This window comes from Electrona antarctica (genome assembly GCF_951216825.1).
Source record: "Electrona antarctica genome assembly, chromosome: 1".
Classification (NCBI taxonomy): domain Eukaryota; kingdom Metazoa; phylum Chordata; class Actinopteri; order Myctophiformes; family Myctophidae; genus Electrona; species Electrona antarctica.
The window spans coordinates 45,344,590-45,369,822 of NC_136806.1; the positions used below are offsets into that span (position 1 = coordinate 45,344,590).

The 25,233-nt window shown below is 42.3% G+C and overlaps 1 protein-coding gene across 3 annotated transcripts in view; it reads right to left on the reverse strand.

Moving 5' to 3' along the window:
- Window positions 1-25,233, reverse strand: part of lingo2 (leucine rich repeat and Ig domain containing 2) — a 540,448-nt gene that overhangs the window by 124,135 nt on the left and 391,080 nt on the right. For all 3 annotated transcript variants that reach the window (XM_079499246.1, XM_079499245.1, XM_079499247.1), the window contains one exon: window positions 14,066-14,177. The gene's annotated coding sequence lies outside the window, so the exon portion shown is untranslated. The remainder of the gene's footprint in view (window positions 1-14,065; window positions 14,178-25,233) is intronic.

Genomic DNA, 25,233 nt, shown 5'->3' on the forward strand with positions numbered 1-25,233 from the left:
CCCTCAGTCCCTCATCACTACTTACTTACTGCTCTCCCACAGAGACTGCATAGAGATGCAATGTGTCTGAATGGCACGGTAGCAACATTATCAACGCTGTTTTTCATTAATTAATGCTCTATAACGCCCTATTTTTATATTAAAGTGTTGCTCAAAAGTAGCAGAAATTACAGATCTACTAGCTCACAAGCTAGTAGATATGTAGATATGCTATTTTTGAAGCTTTAAAAAATATCTAGCCCAGCATGCCCGAAATAGGGATGCCATGTTGAAAGTGATTAAGTCTGTCTGTGTGGGTTGTATAAATATTTAACAAATAGAAGGAGCTTGAGCTGAAGAGCTTGTGTTGTGACTAAATAATAACTACAATGTATCCAGTGTCCTGAAACGTAACGATTTTAGACATACAAGGTCCAACTAACAGCAATGAAGACAAAGATGAAGTGCGTACATGCGTAAATTAGTGCGTGCGTCTGTCTGTGTGTCTGTCTCTGTCTGTGAGAAAGTCAGTGGGTGTCCGCATCACAACGTGTGCCTGGGCGAGTGCATGCATGCTGAGGTGAATGAGTCAGTGTTAGTTACGCACATGGACTGAGACAGGGAGGGAGGGAGAGAGAGAGACAGAGAGTGACACAAAGAGAGAGAGGGAGACTTACAGACCAACATACTGTAGTATATTTGACTATATTACATTTCAGCCATTTATGCTGCCAATATAATGATGCTCTCTTTATCTGTCTTCTTCCTTCTCCTTCCCCAAACATATAAACACCGGACAGACCAAACACATGCACATGCAGAGAGATATTCATATAGGCCTAACACACAGATCACGGCATCCATAAATAATAGAGGAGATATAAATTAAACATGGAAGCTGAGTTTGTGATAGCATGCGCACAGTTGGCCAGTTAAGATCCTCCCTCCCCTCCAAGACTTAATTAGAAGCCTTGCATTTCCTGTGCTGAATACAACAAACAAACACAAGGAGGAAGGAAGCCGCAGGGAGCGGAGCCCTCAGTTACCCAACATGCACTGTTTTATTGTCATTCTGCAGGACATAGTAATGTGTGTGTGTGTGTGTGTGTGTGTGTGTGTGTGTGTGTGTGTGTGTGTGTGTGTGTGTGTGTGTGTGTGTGTGTGTGTGTGTGTGTGTGTGTGTGTGTGTGTGTGTGTCATGTATTATGACTAAAGTTTCATATGTAATCAACCAGTTTGTGTGTATGCATTCTCACCTCTGCTATACTGATAAGGGCAAGTACAATTCCCCCCTGCAGTCAAAAATAGCAGATATATGAGGACCGTATACTGCTGTCAAAACGAGGCATTGTCTATTCACACCTCGGCCACACAAAAACGAACACCATTTTCTTTTCTTGCTGGCTTCTGTGTTTGTTCAGATTTTCCCCATAGTAATGGGGAAAGTAAAACTTTACCAAAAACACAACATTGTGCAGTTATCAAGTCATGGACCATTTCGTTTTGTTCATAAATTTAATCTGTTTTTGCTTCAGGGAATATTTTCAGATAAACTTTCAGATCAATCCATGCAAATCAATTAAACAACAAATAAATAATGTGTGGAAGGATTGGATTATCCATCTCAAGTGACTTTTGCATCGCTTTCCAACAATGTTTTTGGAAGTTGTTGGCAGCAATGTCAAGTGCACACACTAAATTAGATAATACATCACGCACGGTGCGTTGTAAAGCTTCTATTTCTGCCATTTTCAAAAAATCTTAAAATTATTTTTTTAAACATATGCCACACAATAAATTCTTTTCAGATGGGGTCTGCAGTCAAATACATTGATTTGGGCTTCCTTGACATGTAAAAGTGTGAGAGCCACTGCTCTAGTAGAAGCAGGTATGTAACCTACGAATGTTAGTACCATACATACAGTGAATTGAATAAGTGTGAAACAGAACATTGCTTTTCCTGGTTTCATAAAAGGAAAATTATTTATGTGTAAACTTCGTATTTTACAATAACGTATAATTGTGATTCTTGGCAATTAATTCAAACTTCTTTTTTGGTTAGCTTTTGCACCTTGCCCTCATCTCCTCAGCATTACACAATTAACTAGAAGACGTTACAAACATTTCCCCATCCATCAGGTTCACAGAAGCACAATATAATCACAGAGGCCATTCATTACTATTTGGCCAAAGATAAGCAATAAGCCAGCAAAGGAAAGGATGTAACGATAGCATGAAATAATCTTTTTCGCCCCAAATAAAAATTCTAATCTATAATCATGATCAATTATCGTGATTACAATATTCAGATATATTCAGAGTCAGAGTCAGATTCAGATTCAGATATTCATAATTTCATATTCATATTGGCCAAAGATAAGCAATAAGCCAAATGAACAGCAAAGGATGTAACGATAGCATGAAATAAACTTTTTCGCCCCAAATAAAAATTCTAATCTATAATCATGATCAATTATCGTGATTACAATATTCAGATATATATTCATATCCAGAGGATAATTGCAGTAATAATGGTGCAGGACTGCACTATGATGATACAGAATGATGATCAAAATAAAAAGTGCAGGAAGTGTTTTACAGCCTGGGCCTCAAGGCCCAGAAAGAGATGTCTTTCCCCCTGCAGAATCCTGAGTTGCTGCTCAAAATGTTACTTGTTACTATCGTGTTATGTTGAATTGTTTTAGCAGAGTCTTTGTGGAATTTGTTGCTACTAGTGTAGCCTTGGTCGAGAGGCAAACCCAGGACCTATACTGTATGTATGTATCTGAAAGTCGCATACGTTACCAGTCGGCTAAAGAGCCGATAGCGAGCAGCAACGCAGTGCCCTATAGCCTACAGTCGTTCCCCCTACCTGGAAGCGCGTCCGCAGACAGAACTCCGCACCAGGTATAGTAACGACTATGCTGCATTAGGTGTGTAACGCAGAGGAACGAACGGAGCCGGAGGAACCTATCCCGCAAACACCACTAATGTAGCCTCGGCCGGAAGGCGAACCCGGGACCTATATGTATCCGATTGTTGGCGCGTACGCCGTACATGTATGTTACCAGTCGGCTAAAGAGCCAGGCCCGATAGCCAGCAGCAACGCAGTGTACAGTAGTACCTGTATGAATAAGTGACAAATGAATCCCTCTTCATTCTTAAAGTGAGATTGGTGCATGACACAGAATTGCGTATACATTCTAAAAGGCTAAAAATAAAACTAAAGGAACCCACCCCCACACTCCCACCCACACACACACACGCACGCACACACACACACACAGAGCTCATTTTGTAATTACCAGACTGACATTCGAGAGCCCTGCACCTGCATCTTTGTGACAGACCTGAATGAAGCCCATCTGGTCTAAGTAGGGCACGGGGAATGACAGGCATCACATCCACACATTAATAATATGTCCTCCTAAAGGCGGAGGAGGAGGAACGGGAGGCGGGATGAGAGGTGGGGGAGGGAGGGCTGGAGCACCATGTAAGAGAGATGATGATGATGATGACGACGATGACGATGCTCACGCGTATGCTCACAGAGTGAACTCCGTCTCCCCCTGATCACTCTTGACAGTAGGGAGCGAGAACAATACTTTAACCATGATTTCAAAAGATGTCTCATCACTGCTGGCATCTCCCCTGATCAGAGCATAATAATAATGGTGTTTTCAGGACAGGGTGGTGGCGGCAGGGGAATGGAAGGTCAGGGACTCTAAACAATACGAGATCAAATAAAATATTGTGTGCTTGTACGAAAAAACTGCTTTTCATCTTTATTGCTATGTCTGGGTAGGAGAAATTATTCACTTTGTACATGGTGCTATATGTTTGTGAATGCCGTGGCATAGTCGCGTGTACATGAAAACCTACAACTAGTGGAGAACTGCTGGATAAGCGAGGCTTTGCAGCTGGGTATTGCAGGTCTGGGTAGGCGTAATGATCAATATTGTACATGGTGCTAGGTTTGTCAATGCTCTCCATACTGCAGAGGCACCAAATTGAAAGCACCACGGATTATCTGTGCTGTGGCGTAGTTCCAGACTGCCATTAGGGGTATAGCCCCAAGAACTACTGGAGAATCAAGCCTTTGCAGCTGCTTCATTTTCTCCATACATAATTGTATTATCAGCAGTATTAACAGCTATAATGTGGTAACAATCTAATGTAGCTACATTATGCTATACTGTACTGTATGATTGTTCCTGTAGACGACACGCGTCCATATGCAATCTCAATCTTGTTTGGAGAAAAACATGTTTGATTTGTGATGCCACAAAACATTTGATTCTCTTCATACAAATAATTAGAAAACACACAGAAAATAAAGAATGAAGGAACTTATAGTTTTTTAGTTTTGTAATACTGTTATAAAATCGGTTGATCGGTTATTTATTTATTTATTATTATTATTATTTTTATGATTATGTCTCCTGGCTATGGGATTCAAGATAATAGAATATCATGTGATATTCCCATGAATGTCATGTGACTTTATATCCTAGGGGAGGCAGTAACATCCACCAATCAGAGCTGTATCTGTTACACATTAGGATTGTGGGTAGTGAAGTATTTCCCATGGTCATCATTCATGAGGCCGGGCTTCCAGGCGCAGAATGATGATAAAACTCGTTCTGAAACATCTATGGAGTAAATTAATGGGAAATGCTCTTCCAGGAAAGTGAGCGGTCACTGGTCTATTGGAGATCAGACAGCAAAGCCATGTTGTTCACAAAGAAGTATGTTTACTCAGGGGTAATAGCAGACAGTGGCCAATAGCAGAAGACTATTAAACTGACCGGAACTTGAAGCATTGCCTGGTCAGTAAACTATCCCTTGAAAAATAACTCACATAAAAGGCACCAGTCAATATCTGGGCCAATACATACTGTACGTATACACAGTAGTCGCCTGGTTGCGCCTTGGTCACCGCTCACCAACCTACACCATACTGATGAATATAGCATGGCACTACCTACACCATACTGATGAATATAGCATGGCACTACCTACACCATACTGATGAATATAGCATGGCACTACCTACACCATACTGATGAATATAGCATGGCACTACCTACACCATACTGATGAATATAGCATGGCACTACCTACACCATACTGATGAATATAGCATGGCACTACCGATATCAACCTACACCATACTGATGAATATAGCATGGCACTACCGATGTCAACCTACACCATACTGATGAATATAGCATGGCACTACCTACACCATACTGATGAATATAGCATGGCACTACCTACACCATACTGATGAATATAGCATGGCACTACCTACACCATACTGATGAATATAGCATGGCACTACCTACACCATACTGATGAATATAGCATGGCACTACTGATGTCAACCTACACCATACTGATGAATATAGCATGGCACTACCTACACCATACTGATGAATATAGCATGGCACTACCTACACCATACTGATGAATATAGCATGGCACTACCTACACCATACTGATGAATATAGCATGGCACTACCTACACCATACTGATGAATATAGCATGGCACTACCTACACCATACTGATGAATATAGCACGGCACTACCTACACCATACTGATGAATATAGCATGGCACTACCGATGTCAACCTACACCATACTGATGAATATAGCATGGCACTACCTACACCATACTGATGAATATAGCATGGCACTACCGATGTCATTTGCATCTCAAATCCATCAATAGACCATCATCGAATACTTACTAACAGCTACACCAATATCAATCATGCAAAATGTTCCCAGGCATCATTTGCAAAGCAATTGCCAGACTTGGAATGACATGTTTAGGAGGGAAAGGGCCGAGAGAATAATGATGATGAATCAATAGACTTGGTGGAGATGTGAGTCTATTTCCAAGAGTAATGAGACATATGGGCACAGCAGAAACTATAATGGGCAATATGGATGCCGTCTGACAGATGTGACTGTTTTCCATTGTCATAAACACAGTCACAATGGCACTGGCAAACATAATACAAAGAAGAAAAAGTATTTCAGTATTATTTAATTCTGCCCACCTCATTATGGAATAAGCATTTCTATAACATGAAACACAATTTTTGACATTGTTGTAGTAATTTATGTGGAAAAGAATAAAGAACAATACAAAAAATACCAATGAAGCTAACTTCTCTGACAGATTACTTGGCGGAATGCTGGGAGAGACTTCCTATTTTATTAAACATAATTTATTATGCATTCCTCCTCACATCATACTGTGTGCAGTCCCACCTGATCTTCTAAGCTGCATCATTCACTGAATTAAAGCTGCTATAGAACCCAGAGGGATTCTGCCTCAAAATAGCTCAACAGGGAAGATGATATTATCGGAACTCTCAGATAAATCAGAACTTAGCTGCAATGAGATGGGCACTACAGGGAGCCAAAAGAAAATGTGTGTTCCTTTTTCACCTGCACACGTTATTCATTTGATTCCTTACTCAGAGTCATTACTGCCATTCAGTGTTTTACAGCAAATGTTATTGCGACCGCAGGTCGCAGTTAACTATGAAATTGTGCATTTCCCGTCAGTCAGTCAGTCAGTCAGTCAGTCAGTCAGTCAGTCAGTCAGTCAGTCAGTCAGTCAGTCAGTCAGTCAGTCACGCCCGATATATGGTCATGCATCACCTGATGTCATCAATATTAAGCCCATATTGGAGATCCCGGATGTCATCAATATTGGCCAGCAACTCTACATCTCACCTCAAACCTCAAACCCTTAGATCTCCATATACTCCTTTTGACTGATACCTGTCCATTTAAACTCTAGACGGGCCTGCCCCAAAGGTATTAGTGCAGCCGCACCCGGCAGCCGGCGAAAACTAGAGTCCTCAACAGGCCTGAAAATTAAGGCCTGGCCCTACCTGGGCACTCATCAAACCCTGTACACTCAAGACACTGCCCCCGCTGCCACCCTTAGATCTTCATATATGGAGCTGACCATATGTCAGCTCCATATATGGTCAGATGTAGAGTTGCTGGCCGGCTCCATATATGCAGATCTAGGTGATGATCCAGTAATCTCCATGTATGGCTATCCAGGGTTTGATGAGGTCAGTGTCGTAATCTTCAGATATGGAGACGGCCATATATTATATGGAGCATGTTACGAGGCGTGACAGACCGACATATATGGAGCGTGTCCCGAGGTGTGACGGACGGACGGACTGAATGACAGGTTTTGCAGGTTTTCATATATGTAATCTGCGACCTACAGTCGCTAAAAAAGAAAAAGTACACTGCTGCGTTAGGCTTGGTTCAGAATGTGGAACAGAGGGGGCTAGGCCCCCCGTGGTGCTGGGCCTGTGCTGCGTGCTGAAATTGTGGGTTTATCTGGCCTCTCTGTTTAATAAGTTTACCACAAAATAAGCTACACAACAAATTAAAACCTAGAGAACTCCCTTTACACTACTAAGTGTGGTATACTGTAAAGTCTGATTCATACTTAAGGCTCATTCATAGTGTGGATTTCCGTTGGTGAGGTGACCACCGCTCCGGTGGTGAGGTGACCACCGGAGCTGAAATAACGTTGAGCAGTGGTGAGTATAAACAGAGAGAAGGGCTGGGGCGGTGGCGGTGGTTTGCTCTTCACCGCGGCTCGTGACGTCATGTTGTATTTCGGTGGTCACCTCACCACCGAAAATCCAGACTATGAACGCTTTAGTTCCTTGTGCACCAGTGACGTGCAGCGGAGATGGGTGAACTATAAACTCAAAAGAGCAGCAACTTTCTGTTTAGAAAGGCACAAAAACGTATTGTGCCTTTCTAAACGTATTTATAAAAGTATAAATCAGGCATAAGTCTGCAGGCAGTTAAAAAAATATATATTTATATATTTAAATGGTGTGGGGAAAACTCAGGTAAACAGTTTAGTATAATAACAATGCAGCTTTTCATCTTCACAAGGTGGTAACACCTGGATGTGTGTAGTCCCTTGATGAAGCCATGTATCTCCGCCTCCACTCTAATTAAGAGCTCCGTCACAATTTCCATTTCTCTATGCGCGGGCAACAACCCTTTCCGGGGATGTTTTGAAAGGCAACTTGCCCTGCCTATCACAGTGCGTGGCTCTCGGGTGCGTTCGGCTATGCGTACCGGGAATCTGCTCCGTTTTTTTTTGTGTGCTGGGCGGTCAAGTCACAGAGCGCACCGAGTGTGGCTTATTTACGAACGACTGGTCGTTTTAACCAGTTAGAACGTGGGCCAAGGTAAATGATGAACACTTGTATGGTGATCAGGGGTGGCCTTAGGAATCTGGAGGCCATGCAGTTTCAATCAAATATGAGGCCCACAGGCCACATATATATACTGTATATGACATAATTATTCTGTTGATACAGGAGTATTGATACAAATAGTTTTGACTGTTCAATATCGCGTGCAGCCATTACTCTCGACAATTACGCAGCAACCAACAACACCTCTACTCATCCTGTCGTCCCTTCACAATAAAGTGTCTCCTCTTTACCTCCCAATGCTGCACATTTTACCCACGTTATTAACAGGAAAGAGGTGTAACTTAAACATTGTGCGAGAGAGCAAGGCAGCAAGTTGGCGAGAGAGAGAGCAAAGGGTGGCAGGGGGTTGACTGACGCCTGACTGTCAGTCGGAGTTAGGATGCCCCCCTGAGAGTGGAGGCCCGTTTCAATTGAAACTGGTGAAACATAGCGAAGGCCTCCTATGATGGTGATGTATAAAATGCTTGCCTTGATAGCTTAGCTTTCGTCCCCGGGGAGCGCTCAAAACACTGCAGTGACGCAGTCACATTGAACGACCACAACTTCTGAGTATGGTCGGTCAGTGCGGGCACTCGGCACACCCGGGGAACAGCGCACCAGATTTTCAAACAACAACGCACCCAGTGCAGTGAATAAATGAACGAGAAGAGGGCACACCAGTGCACTCAGTGCGAATTTCCGAACACAGCCCTTGTATGTCTATTACTTTGCTTTGCAGGAAATGGAAAAATGAACCTGTGTTCCAATGGAATCTACGTTATTACTTATTCACAAGATCTTGTCAATACTTTTCATTGGTTCAATATTTATAAAACCAGACAGACAGACATAACCACTTTCACTCATTTGCGGAAGGAAACCATAAAACGTTTAAATATGGACATACAAGGTTTCTGGCCGACAGTTCCGCTAGGTATCCAGCTGAGACAGTGGGTGGAGGTAGAGGCATGGAGTCTGTGGGGTGGCAGGGGTGCACAGGCCATTTCCCACTGAGACAGTGGGTGGAGGTAGATGCGTGGAGTCTGTGGGGTGGCAGGGGTGCACAGGCCATTTCCCACTGAGGCAGGAAGTAGTGATACAAAGCCCTGGTGGATTACGTATATGTGTTGATTAAACCAGTCGTTTTACAAGTTGTCAAAATAAATTAAATGTCATGGTATTTTGTCTTTTGAAACTTTTGTCTTGTCATTGGTTGCCCTGATCCAAGCCAGTGCACAATTGATTGATCATTAAAAGAAACGCTCTGAAATGCACATGGCCCACTCATCTGACCACCAACCATGCCATTGACAGAAACTGTCATTTCCCTAAGCTGAATGCTAATTGCATTGAATGCTAGGTTTTTTATGGGAAATAGTCAGTGGAATTTTTAATAACCATGTTAATATTTAAAGTTAGTAGTAGTAATTGTGTAAGTCCATCAGCATGATACAGTAAAACAGTCCTCTTGATTAAGTAAAATCATTTAGGTATCTGAAAATATTTGTTTAGGATTTTTGTAAGTTGGCAGTTAGCTTCTGTATGACCACAAATTGGATTTGAAAGTGTACCAACATTTATATTTATCGCCAAAACACTTCCCATCACACTGCTCAATTACCATTATCTCAATAGTAAATGCATCCCACTCATTAAATAATGAAGTACAAGTACACTAATTGGATGAAAGGCAAGCAGACCAAGATAATGGCAGTTGTCTTGCAGTGTGGGGGCCTGTGTTCTATACCACTTTGTAAAAATAGTGTGTGTGCGTGCGTGCGTGCGTGCGTGCGTGCGTGCGTGCGTGCGTGCATTTGTTTACAGTAGCTTGGCCTAAATAATTGCATACATTAATCAAAAAATGAAGACAAATAAATAAATAAGATGAATTGATTATGACAATAATAGTAGTAGTTTTAGATGCACTCATAATGCCAATGCTTAATCTCTTTCTACATTGTCCTAATTATTCGTAATACATGCTTAACAAAGTAATTTTCCATTACCAGTGCCACCACCATAAATAGTTTCCATTGTTGTCAGCTATGCTGTCAAACAACCCTGAAAAATGCACTCTTGTCTAATAAAGTCACTCTTAAGAAACTGTTCTTGAAAATGTTACCACAGAGTACAAAGAATATGATTTTTTTCAATCACTGGGGATTGGAAATGGATAGGTCTGTGTGAGCCGAGGTGTTTGGGAGGCTCGCAATTTGAACACATGAAGAATTAGAGGAATTAGGCAAGGAATGATTACCTCCATTCCAATGTTAGTCAACACAATCAATACGATCTTCATTTACAGCAGAGTACAGTACTCGTCAGTAGTTAAGCTATGTCGTTCTGTCAATGGCAGAGGATGAAAAAGATGCATATTGATTATCATTTACAATGACAGACATCCTTTGTCGTTCAGTGGCAGCAACAAATTCACCATTCCTGATGCAACCCACTGAAAGAAAGTGCACAGCGCCTTGTATTCCCTCGGGCACTACTGTTCATTTTTACTGATTAGAGATGTTACAGTTTATGGGGTGGCATAATTTGAAATTTTGCTTACGCAAACATCAGCAGAAGCAGTGGGATGATATGCCCCCACGCAGTGGGGCCTTTTAAATAGGTGCATCAAACTTTGTCTTAATAGTAAAGTCCTCTCTGTAGAAAACAGGGTGTCTTGATTTAGATGCAAAATACAATCCCATGCTTGGCTGGCTCCTCCCACGAGGGGCCGGGAGATTAAGATTTAACAGTGATACTGAGGGAAATGACACTATCTGCCTTCAACCTGCACATCACTTCACACATCACCTCGGCTGCTTCGCCGTCGCTTTCTCTCGCTCTTGTTGTGCAAATGTGCAGCCACTCAAAACACACACAATTTCATGACAGGTCGGCTATTGGGAGGGGAGAGACAAGTGGAGTTTGGCTTGTTAATTAAAACTGTATCAGGATGATATGTTAGATGAGAGATGGAGTTGCAGCTCATCTGAACACGCCTGACAAAGCACGTACCGTTCTATAGGCCTCGACTGTTCAACGCCACAATGACTGATTTACTTTAAATTATTATTAAATGGTGCATTTATATAGCGCCTTTATCCAAGGCGCTTTACATAGATTGTGCATTACATTCACCCATTCATACACCGATTGCGGCGGAAGCCATGCAAGGTACCAACCAGCACATCGGGAGCAATTTGGGGTTCAGTGTCTTGCCCAAGGACACTTCGACATGTAGACAGGAGGAGCCGGGATTCGAACCGCCGACCCATGGATCATAGGACGACCTGCTAACCACATTAACATTGGCATGTTAATGTGGTAGGCAGCTATTGTCTCCCTTCATACATGTTGCCCTGCATCCACCCTCTTCTTGTATAATCCTTGATTTTGCACAGTAGAATCAAATGTGTGCATTGGAATGCGAAACACCATGCAGTGAGTCAAACAGCTACCAGACCTTTCGTTAAGATGATTGACAAGAAGGAAATGGTGGACTTGTTCGATGGCTATACATCTTCAGTATGAAATGCAATCATGATGGAACAAACTGTCATGTTCATTTCACATGGTGCTCTCATATCAAGTGATCATTAAATAATTAAACAGAAATGGATTTGAAAAGTAAAATGACAAATTAATCATAAATCTCACCTTGACGGACCTAGCCAATGAAAGAGCTGGCATCTCTTTGCTTGGTGCTCTGCTCTACCTCAGCTATCATCATTATTCAGCATCGCTATCGTGGTCTGGATATCTGAACCTATATGCAAATTAATCGTGTCCAAGTATTGCAACGCACGTAGCACTGTGCGTAAATCGTCAACCAATTACAGTTGCTCTTACACTATAGGGCGCATAATGCTAGAAATGTGTGCGTGCGTGCGTGCGTGCGTGCGTGCGTGCGTGCGTGGGGGGGGGGGGGGGGGGGGGGGGGCTGGGGTAGGTGGGGAACCCCTGTGGATGGAATACCCATGGGAGGTGATATGAGATATTCCAAGCAGAGATGTCAATCTAAACCACATGCTAAATAAAGATCCATGTATTCATTGTGACTGACAACCTCTAAACATAAAGGCTTTCTTTAGAAGCAGTTTTGGGTTACTGCTGGCGAATGGCTTTATGGCGGCATCAGCTCAATACATTCAGTCTATGCTCTTTGGGCTATAGGAAATCACAGGATGACAACATGATAAGACTTTGCTCTCAGTTGGGACCCTGGTAGTTTGACCTGCTAAAGTAATACATGTATTCACCTACAGTGAGTTGTGTGTCAGGGGTCAGAGAGGAAGCCACTGGGGAATAATGAGGCCAATAAAATGAAGTGGATGATGGTACTGTAGGTTCAGCACCGAATATACCTGGTGTCTTACATAGCTGAGAGAGAGAGAGAGAGAGAGAGAGAGAGAGAGAGAGAGAGAGAGAGAGAGAGAGAGAGAGAGAGAGAGAGAGAGAGAGAGAGAGAGAGAGAGAGAGAGAGAGAGAGAACAATAGCGTAGCGAAGACCTGACGTCACTCCCACTACCCCTGTATTGGAATTCCCATAGGCAAATCTTAGATCGTCATAAGAACTGTGTTCCAAAAATAAACAATCCACCCCAGCGATTCTGTCCCCAGAGATTCTGTCAGGTATATGTACTGTATGTGACTCTGTGTCGTTTATGATATTGAGTTACATTTGATAACGTCTGTGTTTGAATCTTACTCTTTGGATAAATTAGTAGTACTATATCCATTATGAGTGAAATCATCGGGACTCATGTTAATTTCTGGAACACAGTTCTTATATGATCTAAGATTTGCCTATGGGAATCCCAATACAAACACCAAGTCACATACATATTGGAGCAGTTAGCACCGCTCAAAAATAACGGCGCGACCCATGGGGGATAGCGCCCTCTAGCGGAAGTAATGTCAGATTTCGGTGCTCTGTCGGAATAAGCCTGAATAACTACAAGACACGCGTGCGTGCGTGCGTGCGTGCGTGCGTGCGTGCGTGCGTGCGTGCGTGCGTGCGTCCTATTATATTTAAATTGCCTTATGGGAGTACTGGCGGGCCGGCGGACTACGTCATCACGCAACTACATGTCATAGCCATAACTACATAAGGAGATTCCAATGCAGCTACACCCAAATATGGAGTGTGTTATGGTCAAACCTCAATGTGAGTCAACTCCATACAGTATATATCTGTCACAAAAGGGACGAGGACTGACAGATACAGAGATCTTCATATATGGTCAGATCTGCGGTGCGACGTAAGTGTGAGGGCCACTGTAGTACACACACAAATATATACTGAATGTATCCATGTGGTTCTTCAATGCTTTCATTTCTGCTCCCATCTGCGTATATTTGTACCTTAATTAATTCTGTATATCACCACAACAAATCACACTACTTAGAGTAGCTGTAATAGCATTCTAGCAAAGTGTTAATGTTCCTTCAGCTTTCATCATAACTTAATGATAAGGTGCATGACAGGCTTTGATTCAAGGGAATTCTGGTGAGCAATATATTAAACATAAATACGCAATCAGGCTTGTTCATTATATTTTCAATCCTGTTTTCACCATGCGCACAACGTGAATACTAAGATGCATGTGCTCACATTAGTGTGGCTGCTCGGGCAACTTATTGAAGTTCAAGATGGCTGAAAATTATACTGTAGGGAACGGAGTTATGTCAGCCTGACCTGACCATTGTTTTTCTCTAAGGTTCCTCTCCTTACTGTCATAAATAAACCTTTTAGCTCCTCCCGGGGAGTGTCAGAAATGGAATCAAATCATCCAAAATGTCAGTAAATGTACTGCTTACCACTTTGAGAAGCAATCATCCCCTCAGCCATGGCCTGTTCCCTCTCTTTTTCTCTTTCGTCTTCTTCTTTTTCTTCCTCTTATGTGGTTATCCCTCTTTCTTAAGCTTTTATCTGGGTTTGAGAGGAGGGTCGAAAAGGAGAACAGAGGGAGAAATTGTGGGTGAGCCTATAACCATATAATTTGATAATCAATAAGAAGACCATTTCAAAACACATCTTGAACAGGAAAAAAAAATGAAATTAAACGTTCACAAATTCAGATTCTTAGATGCCAAAAAAATGAAGGAATCAATGACAGCAACGTCGACACTGAAAGCACATCACTAAGAAACCAGACTATACATTGTTTTTACAAGCTACAGTGTAGCATATTGGGTGGTTCCTCAATATACAGTACAACAACAGCAGCATATGAAATGGGTATGTTTTCACCTCTCCTGTGTGTGTGTGTGTGTGTGTGTGTGTGTGTGTGTGTGTGTGTGTGTGTGTGTGTGTGTGTGTGTGTGTGTGTGTGTGTGTGTGTGTGTGTGTGTGTGTACAGATATTGTACAGTATACAGTACTGTATATATGTGTAATATGTTTTTTTTCGTTTTTTACCTAAGCTTGCAGTCTCAGTCTATAGTCCCCCAGTCCACAGTACAAAAATGGATTTCTTTATGACGGGTTTTTGATCCTTTTCCTGTCTGCAGCACACAATATGACCTCAGTAATGCACACTGGCCTCAGTCTGCCACTCTCTCTGCTATAATGAGTCCCCTCATCCAGGCTGCAGGGGAAGGACGGAGGCTAGTGATTATGTGAAAGGCGTGCCTGAGCTGTTAATGTGATGATGAGAGAGAGAGATAGAGAGGGAATAAGAAAGAGGCAGAGAGAGAGAGAGAGAGAGAGAGAGAGAGAGAGAGAGAGAGAGAGAGAGAGAGAGAGCTTTCCACCTCTAAGTCCAAAGGCAGGCATGAAAAAAGAAGTTTGTTTCAGAACATTCTTGTTAAAATCACTCTTGACACCCTGCACTATTAGTACGCCATTAAGAGTTCAAGGACAATGGCTGTCCTGTTTTTTGATCATTTATCCGGTGGATCCCCTCGTTAAGCCCGAACCCTCTTATCCACCACACCCGCAGAATATTGATGAGCTGCACGGGAGGGATTTTGTTGAATTCATAATAACCTTCTTTTCTGCGTCTGTCCTTGCACGCCATGGATGAGCCAAGACGGTCACAAATTAAATCAGTGAATTCATACTGTGGATATGAACCGTAGATTAGCTATTTCTTTAATGATTATTAGACCAATTGGCACTCTTTCTCAACCCCCACAGCCTGTGTGCGTAGATTACCCCATTTACAGTACATAATACCCGGTATATGATTACGTCTCTTGTATAGTATGTCTTACAATGTGGCCTTGTAGCGTACTGTACTGTATGTGGGATCCTATTGTCCCTGTGCCACATACAGTATGCTACTATCTACTTATGTTACGGCATTGGCCATCAGCAGCACGTCTCTGTGCCATAGCAACCATGACATACAGTATACAGAACAGAACATCTATTGTGAATTGCATCTATTGGGTAGCAATGGCTCAGGAGGGTAGTGGTGTGTGTGTGTGTGGGGGGTGGGGGTGGGGGGGGGGGGGCATCGAACCCACACTGCTCAATGTGTCCTTGAGCAGGACACAAACCTCCATGGGTGCCATGCAAGGCACCCAACTGCTCCCAATGAGCAGGTGGGTGCCTTGCATGGCTGCCTCCGCTTTTGTTGTGAACGCTTGGGTGTGAGCATGTGTGTGCGCGTGTGTGCGCGTGCGTGCGTGCGTGCGTGCGTGCGTGCGTGCGTGCGTGCGTGCGTGCGTGCGTGCGTGCGTGCGTGCGAGATGGATGCATTTGCCACACAATTTCCCACCTGGAAGAAAGAAGCACACTCAACTCAATAGCGTTTCTCCTTCACTTAGAGTCTGATTATGCACCAGCATCTGGATCCTGTTAGACTAGATACCGGTTTCATCAGCATGTGTTCTTAACCGCTATGAAACCCAGCTACTGTAATTGGTACCTTCTTTTTTTGCAGTGTAGCATATTGCGTAGATGTCTGTGTTTGTGTGCGTGTGTTTGATCATTCCATTGATAAAAGAAAAAGTTGAGAGCAACAGTACAGTTGATGGTATTCTTCAGCAGCAGTACTATTCATCATGGAAAACAAAATCGATTCTTAGGAAGGTACTACTATACTTGGCTGCTTGGAACACTATAAAGATAACCATAATGATGGGGATCTCAGAGGGTGAAGCCGCAGACTGCGAGATATTATTATATCAAATAAATTAGAAATGACATTTTCCACAGTAGTGTCATCAGATCAGATGTGTGTGTTCAGAGCAGACATGCTCCAAGGTTTCGCTGTTCAGTGCACAGACACCAACAGCAAATGCAATAGCTACTTAACTGGCTTATGGCCACCCTAATTAACAGTGGATTGTGCCTTCTACCTGCACTATTCATATGTTTAATTCGTCATTTTAATGCCAATAGAAAAATCTGTGACATACACACTATATCTTCTCATTTTAACATGGCAATCCTATAGTATTATACCCAGTCCTGATGGTGGCGGTAACTTCACCATTATGCCGATTTTGACCAATCAGAGTGAATCTGGCGATATCACTTCCGGTTCAACAGACGTAAACATCCACTAGCTTTCTGCACTCAGATGTCAGATGTCCGGGATGCTAAGCTATCATCGTTTATTTTAATAACTAAGTCAAATTAAGCTCTAATCAAGCCCCAAATATCGCATTTCACGCAGCAATGATTACGCAGTAGATTACATCGGCCGTTAGCCAAACAAGCTAAAAGTTGCTACATTTTGCTACATTAAGCCCCCGATTACAGGGAATTAAACGATTACGTCAATTACTTCAGCGGTAATGAGGATTTTTTTAATTCATTACGTCAATTACGTCAAGGGCCATAAGGGGGTTAAGAGACAATTTGTCATTAAAAAATATACTATCTACTAATGGTAGTTCCCATAACCCCTTCCTCTTTAAATGATCTCAGTGCCGTGAACATAGTGGCTGTTCATTTCTAACCAGTTGGCTCCATTATGTAGCATGCACTCTGAGACAACTGCTTTTAAGGACAGATTTCCATGATGTATTGTTGCTTTTGGCCAGTAGAAACCTTGTATCTCCATATTTCTTTTTCAGAAATGAATGTCCTACTTCATTGTACAGTATGACAGTATTTTCTTTATTTTAAAGTTTTAGTGTCACGATCCGTGACCTGTTCTGTCACTCTGCTGTGTTTTCTTATGTTCCTGGGTTTTTTAGTTAAGAGTTTTACCTTACACTTGTGTACCCTTTTATTTTGTAGTATTGTGTTGTGCCTTCCTGTCTGCCCCTGTAGTTTTGTACCTGCCTTGTCTATTTTGTGATTAGTCTAGTTTTCTCCATCTGTGTCTTGTTAGTCTCCCAGCCAATCCCTGTGTTGATTTGTCAGTTGTATTTCACCTTTGTCCAGTGAGTCCTTGTCTATTTATATTCCCCTGTTTGTTCAGTTCCTTGCTGGTTCGTTGTTTATATGTTGCCTGTGAGTATTTGTAACCAGTTTCCTTGTATGTTTCAATCCCCTAGTTTTCCCAGTATAGTTTTCCCTGTATTTCCTGTGTGCCTAGTTGCCTCTACCGTTTTTGACTTTGCCTGTACCTGGATTTTGATTTTGCCTGCTCCTCCTGTTTTGTTTTGCAATAAACCACTGAACCTGACTTTCCCTGCCTCTGCCTCTCATCCTGCATTTGGGTCCTACACTAAACCTGACTCACACCGTGACATTTAGAAAATCTTCATCTATAATTATTACATGCCCAAATAGGTAGATGGAAGTGGTTAAGTCTGTGGGTTTTATGAATAATATCCAATGAAAAGTATTAACAAGAGTTTGACTAAATACAGTAGTATTACCTACATTGGATGTATTGGAGCTCTTTTGGACTATCTATACACAAACCAAATTGTGTTGGGGGACTGAAGCCGAGTGGGCGGGATCTTTGTCACTGCACATAATGTATTCATATGGGCTATAGAGGATATACGTGTGACATCATCATCATACCCGGAAGTTATGCGGGAACGCCTAACTGAGTAACAGAAAACTACTTTCTGGCCTTGACATCCCATACATCCAAACAGAAAAGTCCTATCTGATTGCATTAAACAACGTTAAAGGATGTTAAACTCACTTTGCCACTCAATTTGCTACTCACTTTATGCATGCACATACGCTCTATAGTCTATAGTCTATAGCAGGGGTTCTCAACCCGTGGGTCGCGACCCCTCGGGGGGTCGCCAAATTATTTTAGGGGGTCCCCAAATTATTTTCAAAAAAAAAAAAAGATTGTTTTTTATTTCTTTTTTCACGATTTTTCAAAAATAGCAGACCTTCAAGCTCGTAGCGCGCCACTCGGTGGCGCGCTATGAGCTTGTAGATCTGCTATTTTTAAATAGCTAAATTAAAACACCAAAAGGGGTTCCCGCCCAAAATGGTTTAAGGTTATTGTAGCAGTCAATTTATATTGGGGGTCCCGAGACGTTGCCAAAGCATTTTCGGGGGTCCCCGGCCAAAAACGTTGAGAACCCCTGGTCTATAGGATGGCACCTGTCAGCGAGGAATGTTGAATGGGAGGAGTAGGATGGAGTGTTACATCCTCCCTATGGGGGCTCCACACCGGCAGGTGAGCCAGTAGGGTATAACAGCAGTGGCAAGCAGTGGGAGGAATTATATAGCATAACAACTATATTGGAAGGGGAAAATGTAAAACATAAACGTAAAAAGGTAAAAGAATAAATAATAATTGGCTAAACAAAATAAAAATAAAAACACAGTTTTCAACATACATTTTCCAACAGACAGCAAAGATATGTCAAATGTTGCTTAGACAGATTCTACTAAAAGATAAGTAATCCACAAACCATGAAAATGAAGCCATAACAGCATAAAATGTGGCAGTAAAATGCTTTGATTCATTGTTGACCGTTCAGCTAAAAGTGAGCGTGATGGGAAAATGAAATCACATGCCCAATAACTCTCTCTTAAACTCCTTCCTAAAACGAAGTGTTTTTCAAGTAATGATACTCTGCTAATAAAGATAAAACTAATTACGTTGCACAGCTGGATGTTTTATGTGTTCCTTTCCATCTTCACAACAAAGAGGTTGTGAAGATTGCTTGTAAATGCATTAGAAATAGGATCCAGCAGGAAAGCACTCACATCTCAAAGAATTCTATGGGTGCTGAACAAAAATAGTTCGCACACCGGTCTTGAGCTCCAAGCTTTTATAATATTATTATATGCTTGTAAATGTATGCCTGATATATACAGTAGTAATACTCACTGGGCGCAATGACAAGTAGCTAATTAATCACATTATTATGCCAATTAAGAAGTATGTTTTCTCTCCAGTCAAAGTGGGAAATGCAAGTTAAGGTGAATCATTTCCATCATTCCCTCTTATCCACAAGGAAAAATCACACCCGTGTGAAGTAAGTGGTGCAACTCTGTGTGGGGGTCCCCGGGGGGTTCCAGACCCACAGGAACGCACCCAGGGTGCCGACCCGATTCCGGCGAGCCGCCCCGCGTCCGAAACGGTTGAGACATGACAGAGTTACCGTGTGGGGGTCCCTCTACTGTACCCTTCATTGTACTGTACTGTACTGTACTGTACTGTACTGTCACTGTACTGTACTGTACTGGCACACCCGAAATCACCATATATACAGTTAATATGTGCGTGTGTGTTTGTGTGTGTGTTAGGTTGCGAACAGGTGGTGAAAAACAACCATGCTGTTTTCGTGCTCATACCCAGACACCCACCCAGCCAGCCAGCCACCCACCTACCCACACACACACATAGTCACTTAAGGAAGTGGTTGCACCACTTAAAAACAAACAGCCAAGTAAAAAGTGTAATCTAAATCCATCCATCTATATGCTCTTCTTTGGGGAGAGAGCGAGTCCATTTTCCGGCAGCGGCATCAGCCGCGGAACACCCGCGGCTGGCGGTAGTGTTTCTCGGCGGCATCAGTCCGACACTCTACCCCAAACCCTAACCCTAACCGCAAGCATGACGCAGCGCATATCGAACCAACGCACTGCTGCGGAAGCGAAGCGGCAGTCGAGTGTCATAATCCGCCCAGTTTCCCCGGCAGATGTCGCCCCTTCTCCCGCCAGCGCTGCGGCTGTTAACAGGCAGTTACGGCGTGGAGCGGCGGCCACGAGATGGATCGGCAGTGGAGTGACATAATTCCCCCGGCAGATGCCGCCCCTCCCCCCGGCAGCGCCGCGGCTGTTACCGGCAGTTTAGCGGCAGTTGCGCCGTCTGGAGCGCGGCTGCCGAACGGACCGACAGTGCAGCGGAACGGAGCTGTCATAATCCATCCACCTACTCCGGCAGCTGCCGGCCCTCCCCCCGCGTCGCATCTCATTGCCGTTTAATGCTTTAAGCAGCATGGGACGGGTCAAACTAGCGGGTTTTCATGATTCTGAATCCATTGCAAGCCTTCGTTTTGCACGAAGGCTACATTGTATCTACTCTACTATACTGTATCTTGTATAGAGCAGGACCGCTTTAGTGCTTTTTTACACGCTACTGTGTTATTTATTCATTTGTTTATAGTATACAGTTATTTAGAATAACTATCCGATATTTTTAAATTGGTTCAATAGAGAAATGGCCATCAGTCGTCTCTTATCTGACATCTTAACTATCCTCCCTATTGTGGAGTGAACATTCGCCGTAAATAGCAGTTCTACAAAGCTCACAATAGATGCCGTTGCTAGACGTTGTGAGCTTGTAGATTAGCCAAAAGATTTGGTGAAGAAAAAAAGATTGGACCAAGTAAAGAACCCGACCCCAGTCAACTAAAAGTATAGATGGTTTTGTTTTAATTATTATTCTGATTGTGCGTGCGTACGTGCATGCAAGGGTGTGAGCATGTAACAGTGTGTAATCAAGTGTGCTTGTATGCTTGATCAAATGTGCTATGTGCACATGCAATCTCTGTGTTGTTTGTTATTGGAAATGTCATCAATTATTAGAATGTGTCTGTGCATGTGCATGCAGATACATATTCTGTGTATATGTCCTGTGTGTGTAAATGCCTGAAGTAAATGTCTACGTGCATTTGTATGTGTATTCTGTAGTGTACACACAAGTGTAGACAGTGCACTGAACAGCGAAACCTTGGAGCATGTCTGCTCTGAACACACACATCTGATCTCATCAATCACAGTGTGGACAGACACTGTCGAATGTCGACTAAAGATCGTATTTGAGAAACAAATCGGATTTGCCTGCAGTCTAAAAAAAAAAAGATGTGACTGCTGAGAGGAAGAATGTGGGATGAGAGACACAAGCGGCTGGGTTCATGGCGTAGGAGTAAGATGCAACACCACATGCTCTCTATCTGTTCCCCTTAGCCGGCTCACTGGCCCATACCTCGCTTTAATGAGAAGCGGCAACACACACAGACACATGTACCGTGTCTATTCTAATTATATTAGAAAGCTCTGCCTTCTCCCTCTGCCTTCTCCAACCTCCCTGGTGGCAACATGTCATTTACTCTAAACGGCTTTCAAAGGGAAAAAGGGAAAAAATGTTAAAGTATGGTGGGTAGGCATATAGTAGCTATTAAGGGTGTAACGATTTTAACAGCGATACGATACGTATCACGATATATGGTTGACGATACGATACATGGACGATATTGGTTAATTATGGCGATACGATTCAATGATTTGAAATCAATCACATACAGTAACTATTTAGCAAATACATTAAATATGTGTGTGTGTAAGGGAAATATTTATTATTATGGATATAAATAAGTAAAACACAGTGATTCTCTGGCAAATAGATGGACATTGTATTTGAACATAATGGACAAACCCACCCCCTGAAATGAACACAGAGAATACACACATTTATCGATAGACCAAGTGTAGCTATATGGAATGGAAAAGTAGTTAAACCCATCTTTTTTCTTCGTAAAATTGTTAAATACAATGCACAAATACTTTACAATACTAATAAAAATGTATTATTTACATAGCAAAACGATTCAATACCGATTATTTCCTTTGCAAAACGATACGATACAAAGTCAAACGATATGATTTTGTATATCGATATACTTTGATTTTTTTTAAATTAAAATCGATATTTCGATACAGTTACTATATCGTTACACCCCTAGTAGCTATGTCTCTTTCCTGGCTCCTTCGGCTACCTGTTTTTCTACCCTTAATTTTAGCATTTTAGGCATTCAGTTGAAGAGATTATCCTGCGTGACTTAAGGATTAGTGTGATGGTAAACAAAGTGAGAGCACCAGCAAATTGTTTGGAGCCCTTCCAAGCTGAACAGGAGCCGAGCGCGGAGAGGGTAGGCCCACAGCGTGAGCTATATAGCCTGCCGGAAGGCCGCAGTTCAAAGCAAAGGTAGGCTGCATTTCTCTGCCAGGGCCTGAAGTGAGAGACCCCCTAGTGGAAAGACTCACTTCACTAGTTCACTTGAAGGTTGGCCAGTCACAGCCACGGAGGTCCCCAAGCCACATTAGGACAATGTTAGCTTAGTTTCTATAAGAATATTGCAAAAACCATCAAGTGAATTATTTTATAAACATTACGTGTGATAGGCAGCCACCTGCCTGAGAAAACTCACTTTCGGCCACTTACAATGATCTTGTTCGTTCGGTCACCCAAGGCCTACCAATGGGCAAGTCAAAGGTTTCACAGGAAAAAGCAGATCTACATTGCGATGCAATGTGTTGCGAGCTTGTAGATTGCTGCTATTTTCACCATTTAAATAAAGTGCCTATGATGACATGCTCAATAGTGACACCAGGTGGAAAGTGGCTAAAATATATATTCTTTGAGTATAGTTGTATAATATTGCAATAATAATGTGTGGTTGTCACAAAACACCAAGACACACTTGGGACTAGTCTCACGGCACACCACCAGAGAGCCTCGGCACAACGTTTTTGGGAACCAGCTGGTGTGACTCTAGGCAATAGCACTCCACACAAGATACTGCATGTGACAAAACATCCTTGTGTCCCCTAGACATGTCATGTGACACAAAAGTGTGATGCAAGAGCCATATGGTAAAAGCCAGGATAAGGAACACAATGTTCCTGTCTTTTTCTGTTACACAATATATAGGACGTGGCACATGCTTCCACATACAGCATTGAGGAGCATGTTGCCAGCATACCACAAGGACATGGCGCTCGTTCAGAACATGTCAAATCAAAGGGTTTGCAGGATAAAAAAGACTGTATATGTTGCAAATCATGAAGCATAATGAGTGTGTTCCAGTGATGTTGCCCTCAAGGCTTTGAATGACTCCTCGGCACATACCGAAACATTTCCTATAGAGTGAATGTAAATTGTATGATTTCCTTGTCCTCCTCTCCTCTTCTGAGATGTGTGGTATGTATGGTTATGGTAATGTCAGGATTAGGGGCTGGGTGGTGATGGTGGTGTAATGTAGGTGTTTGTTTGGATAATTGATAATGTTGGCTATACAGTACTTTGTTCTTAATTCCTTTTACACAGATTGAATAGATTGTGCACACAAAGATATGTTGAATTAAAAACAATGCATTCAAGATGGCTGCATAAAATATAATAATAATAATAAACCTTTATTTATATAGCACCTTTCAAAACAAGGTTACAAAGTGCTTCACAAAGAATGCACACCATAAAAAACAAGCAATATACAGAAATGCAATTAGAACATTTAGGCGTTAAAAGCTGCTTTATAAAAGTGAGTTTTCAGGAGGCATTCCAGAGAGTTGGGGCTCTGAGGGCAAAGGCCCGGTCACCTTTCGGTTTCAACTTAGAAGTTGGGTAGTTGAGTAGGTCAGAGATGTAGGATGGGGCCAGATCAGATCAAGTTATTAATACGATTTTAAAATCAATTCTAAAAGTGATTGAAAGCCAATGCAGGGATGCCTGCAGGATTGGTGAGATGTGGTCGTATTTGTACCGGTCAGGACTCGGACTGCAGCATTCTGAACTAGTTGTAGGTGATATTATTTGTATAAATACTAAAAAGGATTGGGCCCATGTATTGATCCTTGTGAGACACCCTTTGAAATGGTTAAAAACCATTTAAAAAAAAATGTGTTTTCACACATTGAAATCGCCTCTATCTCCTCCTTTATGCAGGGGGGTTACATGGGCTGCTTATCAGGATATTGGGGAATGTGCCTGATAATAGAGAGAGATTAAATATATGGGTTATTTGTTTAAAGCGTGCATAAGAAAAATAGGATCGAGTCCGTCCCCTCCAGTCGACTTCCTGGTGTCAATAGCTTGTAGTGCACGAAGAACATCATTACAGGACACTAGTTGAAAGTGGAAATTAAAATCATGTCTTTCTGCCTGCACCTGATGAATTCCATCAATAGGGGGCCTGAATAGTAGGTGTCAAATAAGTTGCCTGCATTTACAAAATGCATGTTAAAAGCTTGGTGGATCTCCTTCTGTTCAGTTAATAAGCAATCATTGTATTTTACTTGTGTTGGTAATGTTGTAGTTAATTGCCTTGCTTTTTTCAGAGTTCACAGCTTTCCAAAACTTTGATGGGTCAGAGTATGAGCTATAGTGACCAGATCCAAGTGTGATGGATCTCCATACTGGAGGGATCATTAGGATTGATGGGGAGATACGGTTCAGCAGTTCAACAATTATGAATGTTCCCATCCTTTGTAAGCTTCTGGATATGACAGTCTCTAATGATGTTAAAGTGCACATGTTAACAACTATTTAAAAAAAAAGGCCCAGCAGCATCTGTTTTTTTTCTCCTCTGTTTTTGAACGTCTACCATACTATGATTGAAAATGTTCTCTTTCATTTCATGGTAAGGGAACACATTGTAGATAAGTATGATATGGATCATGCTGTTAAGACAGCAAGCAGAATCATTGGTTTAGAGCTCCCTTCTATTAACTTTGTACGGTGAGAGAATCATCAGTACAGCTGATGGGATCATTCAGGATGAATACCATCCGTGTAATGAGTACATTACTGCTCAACCCAGTGGCAGGTGTTGCTGATCCATCCATGCACACACCACTAGGTTTGCGGTAAGTTGCTT